At 36.7% G+C, this 20,859-nt stretch overlaps 1 pseudogene; it reads right to left on the bottom strand.

Annotated features, from left to right (window-relative positions):
• Nucleotides 1-6,615: 6,615 nt before the first annotated feature.
• LOC120124637 lies at nucleotides 6,616-20,844 on the bottom strand (annotated as a pseudogene).
• Between the last annotated feature and the right edge of the window lie 15 nt (nucleotides 20,845-20,859).

The following is a 20,859-nucleotide window of genomic DNA, read 5'->3' as shown; positions in this document are numbered from 1 at the left end:
TTATATTACATTATCACATATCTACGTTGATGATGTAACACTATTATATATTAATATTGTTGTTAAAATTTATTAATTTAAAATAAGATTATAAAAATAATAGAAATCTTAAAATTAAATAACATTTAAAATTATATATATGGTAGATTAAATTAATATGAATAGCAAGTATGTTAGGAAACCCTACATAATAGGAGAAAAAGAGAGAAAAGTAACCAACTGCCTATAAATTTTAGGGGAAGAGTAACTTTTAAGGGGTTAAAGATTGTGATATTAAATTCAATATACATGATATAAAAGGCGTTTTTTTTTTTGGAAAAATTGTCGGTGATTGGTATATTTATTGATCTAACATCGGTTAGATTATATTTTTCGATCTAACACCCTTAGTAATAAAGCACGCTCCCTGAACCGCGTTATATGCTGATTTAGCGTCACGTGGGGTAAGGCGCGCCCCCTACACCGCACTATATGCTGACATGAGATACACGTGGGTATAGTGCGGATCAGGGGCCGCGCCTTACCTGTGTATCTGCCACGCGTCAGAAAGGTGCACCCACTGCCCCGCGCTATATGTTTAATTACCTCCATACCCAAACGCTTCACACCCCAATCCTCCCTATAAATACCCCATCCTCAATCACTTTCATCACACCAAATTCTCTCAATTTCTCTCAACTTCTCTCAAATACTCTTATATTCTCTGTTTAAGGTATATTTTATTATATTTTTAATATTTTGTATTTAATTTATTTAAGTATTTTAATTTATTTAATATTTTACTTATATATTTTTTCCAGATATATAATGGAAGGCGGTCTACTTCGCTTGGATGGAAATCATATATCTCGACACTTTGCTGATACAGTAATATTTTAACGTTTTAATTTAATATAAATTATTAGTAATAATTTGTTGATTTATTTAATGCATGATAATTAGATTAAGAATTAATTTTTGTAATTATTTATTTTTAGGAGAATGACCGTGTATTAGATCCTTTTATTAGGAACCTTAAGTTAGTGATATCTAGTTGTGTCTTGACGTATTTAGTAGAGGTTGGATTTGGTTATATAGGTAGATATCAGGGTCACTGTAAGATAGAACCAGACTTTATCTCTGCCTTAGTAGAGCGGTGGAGGCCGGAGACCTACGCATTTCATCTTCCGTATGGAGAGTGCACGATTACACTTGAGGATGTTGCTATGCACCTGAGGCTTTCGGTGGATGGGGATGTTATATCAGGGATCGCGCAGGATTCTTGGACTACTTTGTGCAGGGAAAATCTAAGACGTGTCCCGGAAAGTTTTAACGGTGGTCGGATACTGTTAAATTGGTTATATGTCAATTTTCGGGAGTTGATCGAGGACGCGTCTGAGATGAAGTTAAAATGTATGCACGTGCATATATACTGCAGCTGATAGGAGGGTTGCTGATGCCGGACAAATCGCGCAACCAAGTTCACTGCATGTGGTTACGACATCTGAGCGAATTTTATCTGGCCGGATCATTCAGTTGGGGCTCGGTAGTTTTGGCTTTACTGTACAGGGAGATGTGTCGAGCCATTGACTACAGGCGTAATGCTATCGACGGATGTCTCCTGCTGCTGCAGTCTTGGGCATGGTATCGATTGCCCTTTTTTATGTCCAGTTGTGAAGAACCTATTCATATTTCCACTACTCCTGAGGTAATTATAAAACTGATTTCGTATATTAATAATTTTATAAAGCGTATAATAAATTTTTTTTCCTTAAATAGGTGATCTACTAATAGGAAAAATCATCAAGAGCTACCTTATGATTTAGAAAAAATTAGGGTGCTAGTTGATCAGAAGGCTGACACACAGGTATGAATTTTAATGTTTAAAAATCGATTTTAGATTATAATTATATAATTAGATTATTCTTTTGATAAAAATTATATATATTTGTTTTAGTTTGAATGGGTGTCATATTCTACTGATAATGTGAGGGCGTTGATCCCACCTGAGTTGAGGGGCCCATCAGATGTTTGGATGGTGATGGTCCCCTTGATCTGTTATGCGACCGTCGAGTGACACTCCACTGATCGCGTGCTCCGGCAATTTGGTTGTTTTCAACCAATTCTGGAAGCACATCGCAATATGGACTAGTTGTATAGCACAGATAGATACGGCAAGACATATACAGATTGGCTGGTGAGGCATCATGAGTGATTCGTGTTGTGGGAGGATCGACATCGGCGCCTTCCCCGTAGAGAGCCAATTTTTGATGACCTCTTGATGGTTGCTGACGGTTATTATGAGTGGTTCAACAGTAACGGGAAACCGTTTCTGCTTCCGGATGATGTATGAGGCCAGACCTTTCCGCGACGTCGACAGAGACTTTCACCGACACAGAAATATAATTTTATATTATTACCTGTACCGCAAAACTGTTTCGACGTATATTCCCGCTTTTCAATTTTACAAACACGGAAATTAATTGACAACAATTAGTATAATATTTTTTCAAATAATCATAATAAACAATAAGTATATAATATTGACTCGTTGACAGAATTGTTGTATTAATTTAAAAGTTGAGAGGAGAGATGTGAGGAGATGTGAGGAACTTAACCGGGGGAGAAGGGTATTTATAGCCGAGAAAAGTTGTTATAATTATACAAGGCGCGGTACATGCATTGCGCCTTATATAATTATATCAGTTAAAGGTATGGCACGGCCCCTGCACCGCGCTATATATAATTATGTCAGAGAATTAAAGGTAAGGCGTAGCCCCTGACCCGCGCTATACCATACGTGGCATAAGACGCGCTCCAAGGGCCGCGTTATACCCACGTGTATTCCATGTCAGCATATAGTGTAGTTCAGGGGGCGAGCCTTACCCCACGTTGCGCCAAATCAGCATATAATGCGGTGCAGGTGGCGTGCTTTACTGCAAAGGGTGTTAGATCGGGAAATATAGTCTGACCGGTGTTAGATCGATAAATATACCGGTCACCGGTGATTTTTCTAGAAAAACGCCGATATAAAATACAATGAAAATACAATACTTTAAAGCATGATTAGGATAATACATGCATTGTATTTTTGAAATTGATTTGATTCCATTTTAGCAACAAAAAATAGAAGAAAAAGATTATCTATTAATAGAATAAGGGTCAGCTGAGTGGATTCATAAAAATGAATTGTAAGAGTGGATAAAGGGAAGGTTCATATGAAAAGAAGTGTTTTATGGAAGGAGATCTGTAATATAAGAAAATGACATAGCATTCAAAGCTGTATGCACATGACATGCATTTCTTCGTACATGTAAGTAGAGGTGCACAAAAAATCTGAATATTCGATTTTGCGTAAAAAATATCTGAAACCGAATTTAGGAAAAATTGGTTTTTTTAACCGGGTCGGATTTTTTTAAACCGGTTATTTTAACCGGTTTGGAGAAAAAAAACCTTGACCGGTTTTTTTACCGGATAAAAAACCGGTTTGAAAAAAACCGGTTAAAAACCTTTTTTATCCGAAAAAAATCCGGTCTAAGTTTAAAAAACTAGTCGTTAATATAGCCGTTGGGGGGGTTTTATGACCATTTTTTATCCTTTTTTTCTTTAAAAAATTATCATTTTACCACCCTAAATATGTATAAATATATTGAGGATATATTTAGTTGATTACAACTTTCTCAAATCTTATTATACAACACCTAAACATTTCTCAAATCTTATTTTTGTAATTTTTGTTCATCATGAGTAACACAACTGAATCTTCCGTCGGGGGAAACCTTGAAGTCGTGAGAGTGATCGAACACACTCGAAACAAAGATATTTGGGATCACTACAATTTATATGAGATGTCAAATGGCTCGAGGAGGGCACGTTGTAAACTTTGTCTAAAGTTGCTTGCACCGGAAGGAAACACAACATTGAAGAACCATTTGACAAAATCATGCAAGACAATTCGCTCAAGATCGGATCAAGTCAATCGAATCTTACACCGGAAGGTGGTGTTTTTGTTTACGACAACAAAAAATTACGAGAAGCGTTTACAAAGTTCGTGATTACAAAAGCATTGTCGTTCGGCCACTTTGATGATGAAGATTTCACGACAACAATTCAACAACTAATGCAACCACGTTATACTCAAGTAAGTCATACTACCCTTAGAAGAGATGCTATAAAAATGTGGCGTACGGCAAGGGAAAATGATTTTAGGATTCCAAGAACATCGTTATGATGTGTCGCTTACATGTGATGTTTGGAGTTCCCCTCATAATGCTGGAAATTCTTTTTTAGCCGTTACGACACATTGGTTAGATCTAGATAATTGGTAAATGATGAAAAGAACAATCGCGTTTGAGTTATTCGGTGAGCCGCATATTGATGCTAATTTATTTACATTTTTAAAAAGGGTAATTTGTCTTTATAAATTAGAAAATAAATTTTTTTCTATATCCTTTGATAATGCATCGAATAATACAAACGCGGTTCCAAGATTGAAAATATTACTTTCACCGATTTTAGACAGTGCGTTTTTTCATACCCGTTGCATTGCACACACAATCAATTTATCCGTGCAAGCCGGTTTGGGGGTTATTGAGCCAATTAGATTAGAATTTAAAGCAATGATAAAATCGATTTTTTGTAACAACAACAAAAGACTAAATGATTATAAACGATTTTGTAAGTCGGTTAATAAAAAAGCTTTGGGTCCTAATTTGGATTGTTCAACTCGTTGGAACTCAACTTGGATGATGATGCATATCGCCTTAAGGCAAAGGGAAACATTGCAAACATTTCACGATCGACTTTTCGAGAGGAGCCATGTCCCAAACATTTATCCGGATTCGAGTTGGGAAACTATAGCCAAAATAACTGATTTGCTTGAGATTTTTAAAAATGCAACAACTTTTTTATCGGGTGTTTATTACCCTACTAGCCCGTTGGTTTTTAATCAAATATTTTTGTTGGCTACCCGACTAAATGACTTTGAATTTGAAACAGAAGTTTTTCAAGAAATTGGCTTTGCAATGAAGGAAAAACTTTTAAAATATTTTAAGGAGATTCCCTCATTTTTACTTGTGCCGCCGCTTTAAACCCAACGTTAAATGTTGGCGGGGTTGAAATACTAATTGAACAAATTGTGTTTGCTTTTAATCTAACCGATGATGAACCCAACTTTGTCCAAAACCAAATAAATTATTTTAACAAATATTTTCGAGACATGTTTGCAATTTATTTAACTAAATACGGATCAAGTAGTGTAATACACTATCAAATGAGAACGAATGCGGAATCATCTAGTAGACGTCCAAGTAACATAAATTTGTCACTTTTTAACACTCTTGTAAATTCCCATTCCAAACGATCAGGTACTACCACCCCAAGTAGCGAGTTGGAAAATTACATGTATGCGATTTTCTATCAAAAATGACATTTGAAGAGTTTGAAAGTTTGGATATTTTGGCTTGGTGGAAAGAAAAGGAAGCACAATTTCCGATTCTAGCCGCCATGGCCCCTGATTTACTAACCATCCAAGCTTCTACGGTAGCTTCGGAATCCGCTTTTTCTGTTAGTGGCAGGGTTATATCGCAACGGAGATCAAGACTAAGTCCCGAGTCGGTGGAAGTATGCATTTGTTTGAAGGATTATTTGGATGGAGCGGCTTGGAAGCAACATATCACCACCCTAGAAGATGCAATTGATGTCGATTTGGAAGCAAACTTACACATTAAAGAAGTCGAACTTGGAATATCCCCTCCAAACGAAGAAGACAAAGATGATGAAGAAGAGATGGCAATGTAGTTTATTTTTAAACTTTATTTCAATTATCGTAAACTTTGTTTCAATTATCGAACTTGAAAGTTTTTAAGTATTTGAATTTATCAAACTTGAAAGTATTTAAGTATTTCAATTATCGTAAACTTTATTACAATTGATGACGATGTAATTTTAATAATATTAAAATCGGTTTTTTTATAACCGGTTTTTTAAAAAAACCAGTTTTTTTCAAACCGAAACCGGTTACACCGGTTAGGATATTCGGCTCTCCAAACCGGTTAGAATCCGAACCGGTTATTTTATAAACCGATTTTTTGTCCATGGGAAAAAACGGATCAGATTGAAATCCGGCTTCTGTGCATGTCTACTTGTAAGTAGTTGCTTCTGGATATCTGGCTTCTTCAACTTCAAGGCCAGACTCATCATCAAGCAGATAGATCCACTAGAGATTTGAGACTTGGAACTCCATTCAAGCTTGATCCAAGATAAAAATTAAGTTTTCATACATTTTATGCCATGGAAGAAGTAAAATAAAGGTAGACATGGGTTCTTCTATGATCCCTAAAATATATAAATATCTATATCCTGCACTCGTCTTCGAGTTCAAGAGAACATAAAAGGATTTGAAGAATTTGATGTTATAATCAACCAAAGAAATGGAAGAAGTGTAAATACTTCAAACATGCATAAATTCGAAATGAATTGAATATATTAATGCCATAAAGTATCCATATCCGACACTCATTCCCGAGTCCAGGTAAAATGTACAATCACCAACACCGAAAAAGTTACTGTAAGTTGATGTTATAATCGGCCAAACACATGGAGGAAGGAAAACATTAGTAAATTCTAATTCAGACCATAATTTGTTAAAGAGCAAAAGCTTCCATCTATCTCATCGTGTAAACTGTCTGTCACATGTTTCTTTTTCATATTTCCCGGTTAAACTTCCTGTACAACGCTGAATCCAAGAAAATCCATCACAGAATTGCTGCCAATCCCACACTGTCGCCCTCCTCGTTTCTATTTCCCGGAGTACTGACTGAACCGCGTGGCCTTGCTGAAATGGAGAGCATGGTAAAATTCGTGAGCAATGAATAAGGAAGGCAATCAGATGAAAAGGGAGTGCTTTACCAGTAACATTTGTTATAATGTTCACATTTTTCTGAGCAGTAAGAGATTTTAAGTTGTTCCCGGTAGCTAATAAAAGCAAGCTTTTCATATGCTGCTTTTGTTCTTTCGGACTGGCAGTCTTTGTCAAGGCTTCTTCGAAGGCATGTAAATCATTCGGGGTAATACAAGGAAGGGAAAGTAAAATCTGGAATAGTCCGATAAAGGCGTCGTTCAATTAGTATTACAAGGAACTCCGTATGATCAATGTATCCACTTAATAGTAATGGAGAAATTAGCATTCCGAAAACTAACCTGTCTGGGAGCAGGATCTCTGTCAGAGAGATATACGAATATTTCCCGACAGAGATTAACCAGATCAGCACTGGGAAAAGCGTTTGACTCGAGGGCCAGACCTTGGATGACTGCAGAAAACAAATCTCTCGAGACATATCCTTGGAGATCGACATTGTTTGTATGTATAGATAGAATAACCATAGCAGCAGAGAAAGAACAAACTTTGGTCACAGCTTCACTGTCGGTCCAAGTAAATGCTTCTAATGAAATCTGCAATACTGGAATTGCCAGGCTTTTGTGCTTCAAAAGGAAACTGTAAACAAATAAGAACGTTGAGAAACAAGAATTTATGGAATGAAATATAATATCGTAAATCTAAAAGTACTACTGAATGTCAACAGTCCTAAGAAATAAGAGCAGTTTCATACCCAACCATAGAGCTTGATGCAAATGCATCCAAATCTTTTAGAGAAGACATGTCCACATGACCGACATGCCCCGAATGTTCTAAAGAAGGAAGGCTAGAGTTTAATCCCGGTGACGCTATAGTAGCAAGGAGCGAACATATTTCACGAGTTAAATCTCGCAATAACTTCTCCTCCATTACTTCCACTTTTAGGTCTGACCCAGTAAGGATACCATGATGGTCAGGAACCTTTGCCCGGCCTTCACGCAAAAGACCGAACCACGAACAGCTCAGAGTTTGCTGACAATGGACAAATAATGGGTGCAGTAGCTTTTCCAGCCACACCTCCCACATGTCGGTAGGGCAAGACTTAACGAGAGGAATCAAAACAGAATGAACAAGCTGCCTTATATGTCTGAACTCCATTGACTGTATATTCTCAATCAGAGCTAAAGCAACAGAATCAATGTCCATGCATTTGAAAAACGGATCACCAATGGTTGTAGATAGGCCCATTACATTGTACCTACGAATGAGGAAGATAAATTAATACCGATTAGAAAAACTAGTTGAGCAGATGATTATTGAAGCATGCCTTTCAAAATATTAGTTTTGTAAGTTGCATAGCTGGACTAAGAAATCTACAAATGCAATACTTACCCACTGTCTCTGATACCCTTTAACCAATTCCGTATATCAGTTTCATTTGTTTCGGTACACCCTTCCTTATTCACATCAAACGGAGAACCATCTATGAAAGTTAATGCACCCTTTGACAATTTGGAGTTCCCAATGCCAAGAAGACTGGATCGCTCCACATCACTCATGCTCATTGCTGCTTTGATCTCTCCAGGTAATACTTGGAACACAGATGGTGACCAAAGAGCATGTATAGCACGAAGCAGCTGCAGATGAATAGCAAACTTGTCAAAGGCTGTTTCTGAGTCATCTTACAGATTATATATATATATATAAGTAGGTCACAATAGCATACTTTTATGAGGGGAGGAAGCATCCAAGACAGATGAGAAGCCATGGGATGTGGGGTAGAACTTGCTGTTGAGCTGTTCTGTGCGCAGCCTTTTCTCATTCCACTCCTCTTAAGTGCTTTCTCAAAGAATGTGACAGTGTGGAAAAGTGACCACATGAATGCTGTCTCGGAGCATAAACGAACTAGTCCAAGAGGTTCGGACAAGAAATTGTTTTGCCACTCTATTTGTATCCACTGTTGGCTCAAGGGTTCAAGTAACCATGCCAAAACTTCTTGTTGCTGTTGAGCCCTGCTCCATTTCAAGAAACTTCAAAAAGGAAAAAAAGGAATGCTTTACATGGAAACTGAAACGTTTTAAGCAAGTTATTACCCAGCAACAGAAGCCATAACAAGAAACGCTTCACCTAGAAGATTATGTTCACCACGAAGCAAACGACCTTCTCTTTGCAAATACGCCATGGTATCCGCAATACCCTGTATAAGAAACACCGTGAAGTAAATATAATGTTTCGACTGTTATAAACAGATAAGTGATGGTTTTAAAATTTAACCATTAAAAGTTAAAACCCCCGTGACAGATTCCAACAAATTTCCTTATGAAGTACATAAGTCGGTATTTGCTTACGATTATATGGACTTTTTCTTCTCAAATTAAGAGCTAAAAATAACATTCTATACTTCCAACTTCACAATGCCTTCCTATTGGGGAAATAAAAATGACTCTTTTCTGAATGATAACTATCTATGTCAGCATTTTGGAAACTTCAGTTCAAAGCTTCAAGCAAAAATGTTAGCATTTTGCTCGACCGCTGTGTTACCTTCATGTGAGGCAAATACTTTTTTCAGCAGCTTTGGCTATTCGAATAAACGATGTGCAAATTTGCAGCCTCGCATGTCGTGCACTGCTTGTTGCAGGATCCTGCCAAGGAGAATTTTGGGTTAAAAAGACAATTCACGGTCATCACGGGAAACAAAGATGGAAAAGGGAATTGAACCTTAACAACAAAAGGAAGCGAATTTAGGAGCTCAAAAAGCTTATTGACGACACTGCCAGCTGCATCCGGGAAATACTTGAGGAATGGACCCATTGCTTCTAGATAGTGCCCAAGTACTTCCACTTGGGCAGGCTCAATCCAATTCAAAGAAAGAAGTTCCCCAAGTAAACCTTCAATCCATGGTAAACAGAGTTTTTTGGTAGGCATGGTATCATAAGCATAGATTGATGAAAATAAAATACGAAGGAATTGTTAGAAAACCTTGAAATATTCCACACAAAGCTAAATGGACTTCGGAACTTCCCCCAGCAAACTCATTTGAACCATAAAAAATAGAGCTGACAATGCTTTCCAGAGCTGCTTGCATGCTTTCCATTACTGCTAAGTCCTGAAAGTTTGGAAAATAATAACAATGAAGCTTCTAAACCTGAAAACTAGGTATAATGGAGAGAAACAAGACGGAAAGAGTTAGCAACGAAACCTGAGCAGGCATTGGAGAATTCAAGAGGTTCTTAATGATCATAATAATTCTTTCAGAAACTTTAGCACCAGCCACAAGAGGCTTGATAAAAGCAATGAACTTGATTAACTCAAACTGCAGTGGGGGGGGGGGGGGAATGTATGTTTATGCTTGAATTTCCAAATCAAAAGAATCTAAATCTAAAATGAGGTGGTAAAGCCTACCAGCCTAGAACGGTAGTGGCCGAAATCACCCTTGCCTTCAATATCATCACTCCACAACTCCAAAACCCCTAGAGAAAGGGTCTGTCCAGCAACAAGCCTCTCTTTCTTAAGCATGCGTTGGAAAGATATATCCAGAATCATACCACAAATATCTTCATTGAGAAAACTTAAAATCTTTTTCTTTTCATTATCAACCGGAGCTAAATTAGAGTCCGCACTGTAAGCAGATGACCCATCTCCGGATGAATGCACTGAAAGCTTTGGCTTTGACATCAAATCCCGCATTAGCGCCTACAAAAAACATTTATTTGATTTTAGCTTTTGTAATTCATGCTTGGTTATCACAATAATTTATGAAAAACTTCCACGTACCAACCAAAATTGCAGGGATTGATAATGAAGAGCTAGCTTAAACTGTTGAAAGAATCCAAGCATCTGTAAAAAGAATTAAGTCATAATTTTTTATTATTCAAAACTAGAATAAAGTAGCCAGAACAATTATCAAATGAAACCGCTTCACAATCTTGCACACAAAAAAAGGTTACTCGGACTCAGGTGTGTGTGTCGAACATAGGTATGTGATTTATCGAAGACTCTTATGTATTTGGAAGGTCCTTGGAGGATCATATCCCTATTCCCTAAACCAATGTCCGGATGTGTCGGCACAGCTACTTCAAGAAAAAATGGAGCTAGAACAACAAATGACTAAAATATAAAATACACCCATGTTAAGAAACTTGTTGCAAACATACAACTTAAGTTGAATTTTTTTAAAGAAACTTGCCGCAACCTTTTGACGGTCGCTACCTGCTGTAAGTAGAGAGAGAATGTATTGCTGTCTCCAAGAATACATTGCAAGTTGGAGGAACCCAAAGACACCATACTTTCACATACGTATTCTGCAAACTCGAAGTCACTTTCATCTATAGCCCCACCTGCTGAGCTAGATCTGACCAAGAATTCTCCAGATACATTCATTAAGATTTGAAAGATGCTACTCATTGCCGAATCAAATTCAGAAGCAGAGTCGTCAGTAGGTCTCCTTCTGCATTCCGGAATAAAGAGTTTGCAATGCAATGTCATGCAGTAGTCGTCAGGGAGAGATCTTAATCATATAAACCATACAGCATACCTTGGAGAGACAAGTTTGAAAAATTCACAAGAATGAAGGCGGAAATCGGGAGAAGAAAGTAGGAAGCCACACCTGTCAAAATAAAGCTATAAGTACAAGGTATCACACCAATGATTAGAACATCTTCTTTCGAGAAGTGAAAAGAAGAATATCATACCCATGAATGATGCCGAATTTAGCAAGATCGGAAAAAGGTGCCCATTCGGCATAGGCATTTACAGCATTTAAAGTAGCAGTTACAGCAGCCGCATGCTGTTTTGCAACGTCAAGATGTTGTCTACCCACCTCACTCAATGCTTCTCCAAAATGCCTTTCCAATAGCTGCACCAAGAGTTAAAGATCTAAAATAATGCTAAAAGAAGCAATAAATGTTTTAGTAAAGACGGGCATACTGTGTATAGTAGCGGCAAAATTTCTGACAAAGATTGAGTAAGCCCACATAACAGTAACCTACGCCGATCACCTGAAAGATAAAAGTTATTTCAGTGGGATGCCTAAACAGTAGTATAAAAACAAACTATCCTTAAGACATATTATATATCTATGTTACTCCAACTCTCACTTCATTCTAAGTACTCGTTTCTGATGCCGTCTAACGTATATCAGAATCTACCCTCCAAATACATAGAATTTTTTTTTTTTGAAAAAAATAACACATACCCGTGCTAGATAATACCCATATCCGACAAAAACCTGATTCCAAATAACACACGCGCGCGCACGCGAGACTTTCTCATACAAACAAATTCAAATCGAGATAAATAAAAACCTTCCAAATCTTCATTGTGGACTGTAATATCTTCCGGAAGCCATCTCAGCATCATTGAGACCAACTCGGCCTAAAATGGAAAGAAAAAAAAATCCAAGGAATCATTCAATGCATTATTTCGAGGAAAAAAAAAGATCATGACTACATGTAGATTACAAAGAGCTTTACTTGAACAGGGCCCTTATTGGATAGGAAAACTAGTGACGGAAGCAGCTCTTGCCAAAGATTTAGTCCTTCTCTTCGAGCTACCTGAAATAAAGCGAAAAAGAAAAATCAGGGATAGCAAATAAGACAAAAGTCAGGCAGCCAGGGCAACGTGTTGAAAACCTCAGCAATGAGGGCAGCAGTTTGACTTTTCAAAGCCCATTCCTCACAAGGATCTGCCATTTCAGACATTAACTCAACAGCAACGTTTGAGAAGTTCCTCCGTTCTAAAGGACCGAATTCTTCCCATCGCAACCGTACCAAGTGCTGCATAGATATTAAGATGATAAACATCTTACTCTCAAGATCAATACACACAATTATAACCATGATTAACATCATATAATGAATATTTTAACTCGGAGATTAAGTCAGAAACAGGACCAGTTTCATCAAAGTGAGGAAGCAGCTAAAACAGAAAGGAGCTAATAGTGAATGAGCTTAACCTGCAGCATTTTGAATGCATGTAACCGTATTTCTGACGACCAATCTTTTTTGGCTAAAAGGAATGATGTGTTTGCCAAATCTCGTATATCTCCTGCTTTAAGCTGAAAATATTAAAGAGAGATAAGTCAATAAAAGTAATATAAAAGTAAAACATGTAATTATATAGAGCCGTGACTGTGATATGAAAATAAATGCAGCATTAAATTATGATCTTGCAGTCTTTTGTAGAATAAAGTAGACACACTACAAAAGAAGCAAACGGTTTCCTGGGCTTCATTCCATGCGCTCTTTTCACAGGAAGCCTTTAGCTGTCATGATAGGCTCTCTCTCAAATAGTTTTATGTGTTTAGTTTCACTAAACAAAAGTTCGCCAACTAACTCGTCTTGAAGATGCAAGAAAACATTGACCGTGATAAAACTGACTGCTATTCATGGTTACAAATTTCAGCACAACAAACAATTATTCATCCTAGGTTGCAGAAAGTCCCGATAATATTACTAATGACTATAAAAATGTTCAAAACGAGGAGCACCTTATAAACAATTAAAATTATTGTAAGGAGTCAAAGTTCGATCAAATCTCTAATCAGGGCTCATTATTGAAATATCAATAGCACAAACATGGAGGGGTAGGCAGGCAGCATGACCAAATCAAAGATAGGCCAAACTCGAGTCAATCTTCGTATAGAAATTGAACGATTACCAATCATAAACAGCTGAAAATCATATGATGGAAGAGAAACATAGGAACTGCAAAATGCAGATTTTGAAAACTACGTAAAGACTGAAAAATAACCAACGCCAAGACCCCAGTTTAAAACAAAGAAAAAGAAGCACACAAAATAGATAAATTCTTGTCAAACTGCAAAGCTAAGCCTAATGAAGAGAGCTATAAGGTTCATAAAAGCAAATCACAACGACGCTTAAGATTAAACTCTTCAACTCAATTGAACCACTAATCAAGCTTAAAAAAGAAGAGTTCATAAATTTCCCAATTGTACATAAACAAATCTACTGAATCGAAGTTCAAAAACTCAAACCAGATAACATGAACTTTATTAAGAACTTTTACAACTAAAGTTGATTAATTTACAAATAAAACTAAGAATATGCAAAGATAAACAAACAGAAAGAGAGCCTGAACCCTAAAAACAAATTAAAGGGAAATGAACATAAGAAACAGACGATTATTATCGAAACGAAAAGCTAAGAGATACTATCAAGTCTACAAAGCAAATAATGACCCTTTAGCTTAAATGAACAACTAATAACTCTTCCAAAAAGGAGTCCACAAATTTTCCAACTTTTACAAAAAAAAAAAAAAACTGATCACTGAATCGAAGTTCAAAATGACATTTTTCTGAATCAAGTTTTAAAGAAGTAATTTTTACATCGAAAACTGATTAATTTACAAACAAAACAAAGAGAGCGAAAGAGAGAATACGGATTCAAGGTACGAAACGGCAGTTTTGCGAGCCTCAGGAGTAGAATTCCAATCAAGGGCCGCAACAATGGCTCTGGCCACATTGTTTACTATGCTATTGTTACTGTTACTTCTTCCATTTTTGCTCTGTTTTTGCTTTTCCTCGAACTATTTAAGTTTTCTGGGTTTTTTATCTTCAAAAGAGATTCTTTTGTGGGGTTTCTCAAAGTCTCTGCCTTTGTTGTTTGAAGAATTCAAAGAAACTGGAAAGAAAGGATTGGAACGTGGTTTCCTAAAAGGGGCTTATCAAATACATGGGAAGGTTTAAGACATTTGAGCCTTCCCCCTGATCATCTACATTTGCTCTAAGGTTATTATAATTTAATTTTAAAAAAAAACAATGAAAATAGTAAATAATTTATTAATTTTTCTCTTTACTAGTTGGATTTTTATTTTGGTGATTAATAAAATTTCTCTATTTGAATATTGGGCATTTATTTATATCAGTCTACTTGCCAAATAAGTTTTTATCTCATTACTTAATCGAAGGTTGGTAACGGACTCAGAAAACTTAAAGCATGGTATTAAAATTAAATAATCATTATATAATATTTTTAAAATTAATATTAATATTTATATAAAATGTATAACTTTTTGACATTCTAAGGTGTATTTCTTTCATCACGTGACTGTGACACTACAAAGTATATATATATATATATATATATATATTTTATTTTCCCTGGTTAATATCTTAATAAAAAATTCAATTCAATACTTAAACGATCTATAATCATTGTATTTTTAAACTGAATATTTATTTTGCGGTAATATCTTTATAGAAAATTAAGTTAATGGTGCTTAACCTCTTAGGTAATAACAAAATAAATAAATAAATTGATGGGGTTACTCTGTGATGGAGTTACATGAATTATAAATTTGGTGATAGTTAAAATAAAATTTTAAAATTGGATTGGCTTCTAATTTTATAATTTGAAGGACCGATTCACAACTTTATAGTTTTAGAGAGGTCAAAATGTAATTTGACCAATATGTTAACTTATAATCTCTTAATTAGTAAATGGACTTACATGAATAACTTAATGTCCAGTTGCATAAATGGACATAACATCATCCTCCACTGCATACGATCGAACAAGACAATCACTTGTGGTCAGGGTTGGAAACGAATATAAATAAATAAACGTACAAAAATGGATGTAACATCATTCCCATTGCATTTATTACGAATTTGTGTTTGATTAAGTTTTAAATTGAATCATAGTTAAACACATCTCGACTCTAACATAGGACTATAAAATGAACGTATAACATATAAAAAACCTTCAACAAAAAGAGATTTGAAAGTATTTGTTAAGATCGTGGTAACCTAAACATCTTATTCCTTAAAGGTAGTAACCAATGGAGGCTCTGTTGAAAATTGACACACCAAATTGCATCAATTGTCAACATTATGGGTGGCAATTTGGTGGTATTAATGGGGTGGCAACATTGGTCAAATTTGGTCACCAAATTGTTGAAAATTTTGGATGGTAAAATTATACAATTAGTCATTGTAATTTAGGGTATTTACAAATTAGTCCTTAAAGCTTCAACTATAAATACCCTAGCTCATTTAGCTTCAAAACCATCCCAAAACATTCTAGCTTTCTTCCAATACTAGAGAGATTTTAGAGAGTTTCTTGAGAGTTGTTTTCTCCTTTTTATCGAGAGAGAATTATCATTGTTTTCTCCTTGGTAGATCGAGAGAGGTTGTAATTCCTATTTTCTCATAGTGAAATTCTTCTACCGTTGCCCGTGGTTTTTACCCTAAATTTTTGGAGGTTTTCCACGTAAATTTTGTGTCTCTTTTATCTTCATTTTTATTTTCTCAAATTATTAGTTGCGATTTTGCTCTATCCGATAGCCGTCTTCCGCAACAATTGATATCAGAGCTAGATTAGAGTGTGTAATATCTGCTTATTGTCTATGTGGTTGCCACCAAAAGGTGGATCCTCCAACATAAGAAAGTAAGAAGTTATTACTCATTCTTTGAAGGTTCCAGAGAACTATTCACGATAGTGAAATAGTGGGAGCTATCCGTAAACGAAGCAATGGAAACGAAATTTGATATTGAAAAGTTCAATGGGAGAAATTTCTCATTGTGGAAATTGAAGATGAAGGCCATCCTGAGGAAAGACGGTTGTCTAGCAACTATCAGCGAAAGGCCAGTAGATTTCACAGACGACAACAAATGGATCGAAATGGACGGAAATGCTATGGCAAACTTTCATCTAGCATTAGCAGATGAAGTATTGTCAAGTATCAAGGAGAAGAAGACAGCTAAGGAGATATGGGATCATCTCACCAAACTGTACGAGGCCACATTGCACAATAAAATTTTCCTTAAGAGAAAATTGTACACTCTCCGTATGCAGAATCTACTTCAGTGCGGAGCACTTAAATACACTGAACACTTTATTTTCTCAGCTTACATCCTTAAGCTATAAAATAGGAGAACAAGAACGTGATGAACTTCTACTTCAAAGTCTACCGAATTCATATGATCAACTCATCATCAACTTGACAAACAGTAATGTCACCAGTCTAGTCTTCGATGACGTTGCAGCTGCTGTTTTACAAGAAGAAAATCGGCGCAAGAACAAGGAAGACAGACAAGTAAATCTGCAACAAGCAGAAGCGTTGACAACGATGACAACGGTGAGAGGGAGATCAACAGAACGTGGCCAAAGCAGTAGTCACAAACATGGTAGATCGAAGTCGAGAAGCAAGAAGAATTTAAAGTGTTACAACTGTGGAAAGAAGGGTCACTTGAAGAAGGATTGTTGGAGTCTAAATAAAAACTCAAATCCACAAGGCAATACCGCAAACACTTCAGATGATGGAGACGCTCTATGCTGTGAAGCGTCAACCACCGTGGAAGGAAGAAAACGATTTGCAGATATATGGCTCATTGATTCGGGAGCAACATATCACATGACCTCAAAAAGAGAATGGTTCCATCATTATAAACATATCTCAAGAGGATCTGTGTATAGTTGCAATGATCATGCCTTAGAGATCGTTGGCGTGGGAACCATCAAATTGAAGATATATGATGGAACAATTAAAGTTGTTCGATATGTGCGGCACGTGAAAGGTCTGAAGAAAAATTTATTATCCTACGGATTGTTGGATAATAATGCTAGCAAGATTGAAACAGGAAAAGGAATCATGAAGGTGTTCCGTGGAGCGCTTGTGGTGCTGAAAGGTGAAAAGATAACTGCAAACTTGTACATGCTGAAGGGAGAGACATTGCTAGAAGCAGAAGCCTCTGTTGCCTCATGTAGTTCACATTCTGCAATGCTATGGCATAAGAAACTTGGACACATGTCAGAACAAGGAATGAAAGTCCTTGTGGAGCAAAAACTACTTCCAGGCTTAACAAAGTTATCACTTACTTTATGTGAGCATTGCATAACAAGTAAGCAGCACCGGTTGAAATTCAACACATCAAATTCTAGAGGCAAAAGTGTTCTAGAACTGGTTCACTCTGACGTATGGAAAGCACCAGTTACATCCCTAGGCGGAGCAAAATATTTTGTCTCATTTATTGATGACTACTCCAGGAGATGTTGGGTGTACCCTATTAAGAAGAAGTCCGATGTGTTTTCAACTTTCAAAAACTTCAAAGCGCGGGTGGAACTTGATTCTGGAAATAAAATCAAGTGTTTCAGAACAGATAATGGAGGAGAATACACAAGTGAAGAATTTGATGACTTTTGCAAGAAAGAAGGCATCAAAAGACAGTTCACAATGGCGAACACTCCTCAACAAAATGGAGTGGCAGAGTGGATGAACAGAACCTTGTTAGAAAGAACAAGAGCAATGTTGAGGGATGTAGGCCTAGAAAAATCATTCTGGGCAGAAGCAGTCAATACCGCATGTTATTTGGTAAATCGAGCTGCATCAAGTGCAATAGAGCTGAAGACACCAATGGAGATGTGGACTGGAAAACCAGCTGATTATTCAAACCTCCATGTATTTGGAAGTATAGTGTACGTGATGTACAACTCCCAAGAAATTTCAAAGTTGGATCCAAAATCCAGGAAATGCAAATTCTTGGGGTATGCTGATGGAGTAAAGGGGTATCGCTTGTGGGATCCCACTGCCCGCAAAGTGATCATTAGTAGAGATGTTATCTTTGTGGAAGATAAACTACAAAGAAAAGAAGACGATGATAGCGCTAAAAAGTCAGAGACTACTCAGATACATGTGGAAAAAGAGTTTGAAGAAGGAGATTCTTCTGAAGCAGAACCAGCACATTATGAACAAGAACCAGAGAGTTTTGAAGCTCCAACAACTCGTCAATTAGATCGTGTGAGAAGACGTCCCAATTGGCAGTCAGATTATGTTATAGAAGGTAATATTACATACTGTCTTTTAACAGAGGACGGTGAGCCATCAACATACCAGAGGCAATAAACAGCTCAGATGCTTCACTGTGGATGATGGCGATGCAAAAGAAATCGAAGCCCTTCATAAAAATAATACATGGGACCTTGTGCCACTACCATAAGGAAGGAAGCCAATTGGTAACAGATGGGTCTTTAAAATCAAGCGAAATGGTGACAATCAAGTTGAGAGGTATCGTGCAAGACTGGTGGTCAAAGGATATGCTCAAAAAGAAGGTATTGATTTCAATGAAATATTTTCTCCTGTGGTTCGACTAACAACAGTTCGAGTAGTTTTGGCAATGTGTGCTACATTGAACTTACATCTAGAGCAACTAGATGTTAAAACAGCTTTTCTTCATGGAAATCTTGAAGAAGAGATTTATATGCTCCAACCTGAAGGTTTTGAAGAAGACGAAAAGAAGAATTGGTTTGCAGGTTGAACAAATCTCTATATGGTCTAAAGCAGGTGACGAGGTGTTGGTATAAGAGATTTGATTCCTTCATTATGTGCCTTGGATACAACAGACTTAATGCAGACCCTTGTGCTTATTCAAGAGGTCTGGTGATAACGATTTTGTTATATTGCTGTTGTATGTGGATGACATGTTGGTTGCAGGACCCAACAAAGATCATATTGAAGAATTGAAGGCACAACTGGCTAGGGAATTTGAAAGGAAGGACTTGGGATCAGCAAACAAGATTTTAGGGATACAAATTCACCGAGACAGAAGTAATAGGAAGATTTGGCTTTTACAAAAGAATTACTTGAAGAAAATCTTGTCACGATTTAGCATGCAAGATTGTAAGCCAATTTCTACCCCTCTTCCTATTAACTTCAAATTATCCTCCAGTATGAGTCCTAGTAGTGAAGAAGAGAGGATGGAGATGTCTCGAGTACCGTATGCATCAGCAGTGGGAGTTTAATGTTCGCTATGATATGCACAAGACCAGACATTGCACAAGCAGTGAGAGTGGTTAGTCGATACATGGCGAATCCAGGCAAAGAGCATTGGAATATAGTAAAGAGAATCCTGAGATACATCAAAGGGACCTCAAATATTGCATTATGTTACGGAGGATCAAATTTACTTATCAATGGGTATGTTGATTCTGACTATGCAGGGGATTTGGATAAAAGCAAATCTACTACAGGATATGTGTTTAAAGTTGCGGTGGAGCTGTAAGTTGGGTTTTAAAATTGCAGTCAATTGTGGCTACATCCACAACAGAAGCAGAATATGTAAAAGTTACACAAGCCAGTAAAGAAGCAATTTGGTTGAAGATGCTATTGGAGGAGCTTTGGCATAATCAAGAGTATGTCTCTCTGTTTTGTGACAGTCAAAGCGCCTTGCATCTAGCAAGAAATCCATCATTTCATTCAAGGACTAAGCACATATGAGTTCAGTACCATTTCATTCATGAAAAGGTGGAAGAAGGAACGGTAGATATGCAGAACATCCATACAAAAGACAACATAGCAGATTTTATGACGAAGGCAATCAATGCTGATAAATTTACCTGGTGTCGATCCTCCTGTAGCCTGTCAGAAACGTAAGCAACATGAAAGGTACAAGGTAGAAAGAATGGTGTGAAGATATGATTGTTCCAATCAAATCTTCAAGTGTGAGATTGTTGAAAATTGGCACACCAAATTGCATCAATTGTCAACATTATGGGTGGCAATTTGGTGGCATTAATGGGGTGGCATTAATGGGGTGGCAAAATTGGTCAAATTTGGCCACCAAATTGTTGAAAATTTTGGATGGTAAAACTATGCAATTAGTCATTGTAATTTAGGGTATTTACAAATTAGTCCTTAAAGCTTCAATTATAAATACCCTAGCTCATTTAGCTTCAAAACCATCCCAAAACATTCTAGCTTTCTTCCAATACTAGAGAGATTTTAGAGAGTTTCTTGAGAGTTGTTTTCTCATTTTTATCGAGAGAGAATTATCATTGTTTTCTCCTTGGTAGATCGAGAGAGGTTGTAATTCCTATTTTCTCATAGTGAAATTATTCTACGTTGCCCGTGGTTTTTACCCTAAATTTTTAGGGGTTTTCCATGTAAATTTTGTGTCTATTTTATCTTCATTTTTATTTTCTCAAATAATCAGTTGCGATTTTGCTCTATCCGATAGCCGTCTTCCGCAACAGGCTCTTGGTTACCATTTTCATTCATATTCATTGCAA

The sequence above is a fragment of the Hibiscus syriacus genome, unplaced genomic scaffold (assembly GCF_006381635.1).
Source record: "Hibiscus syriacus cultivar Baekdansim isolate YM2019G1 unplaced genomic scaffold, ASM638163v2 tig00110422_pilon, whole genome shotgun sequence".
Lineage (NCBI taxonomy): Eukaryota > Viridiplantae > Streptophyta > Magnoliopsida > Malvales > Malvaceae > Hibiscus > Hibiscus syriacus.
The sequence above is the reverse complement of the archived record's forward strand: the minus strand, read 5'-3'. Positions and strand labels throughout refer to the sequence as shown.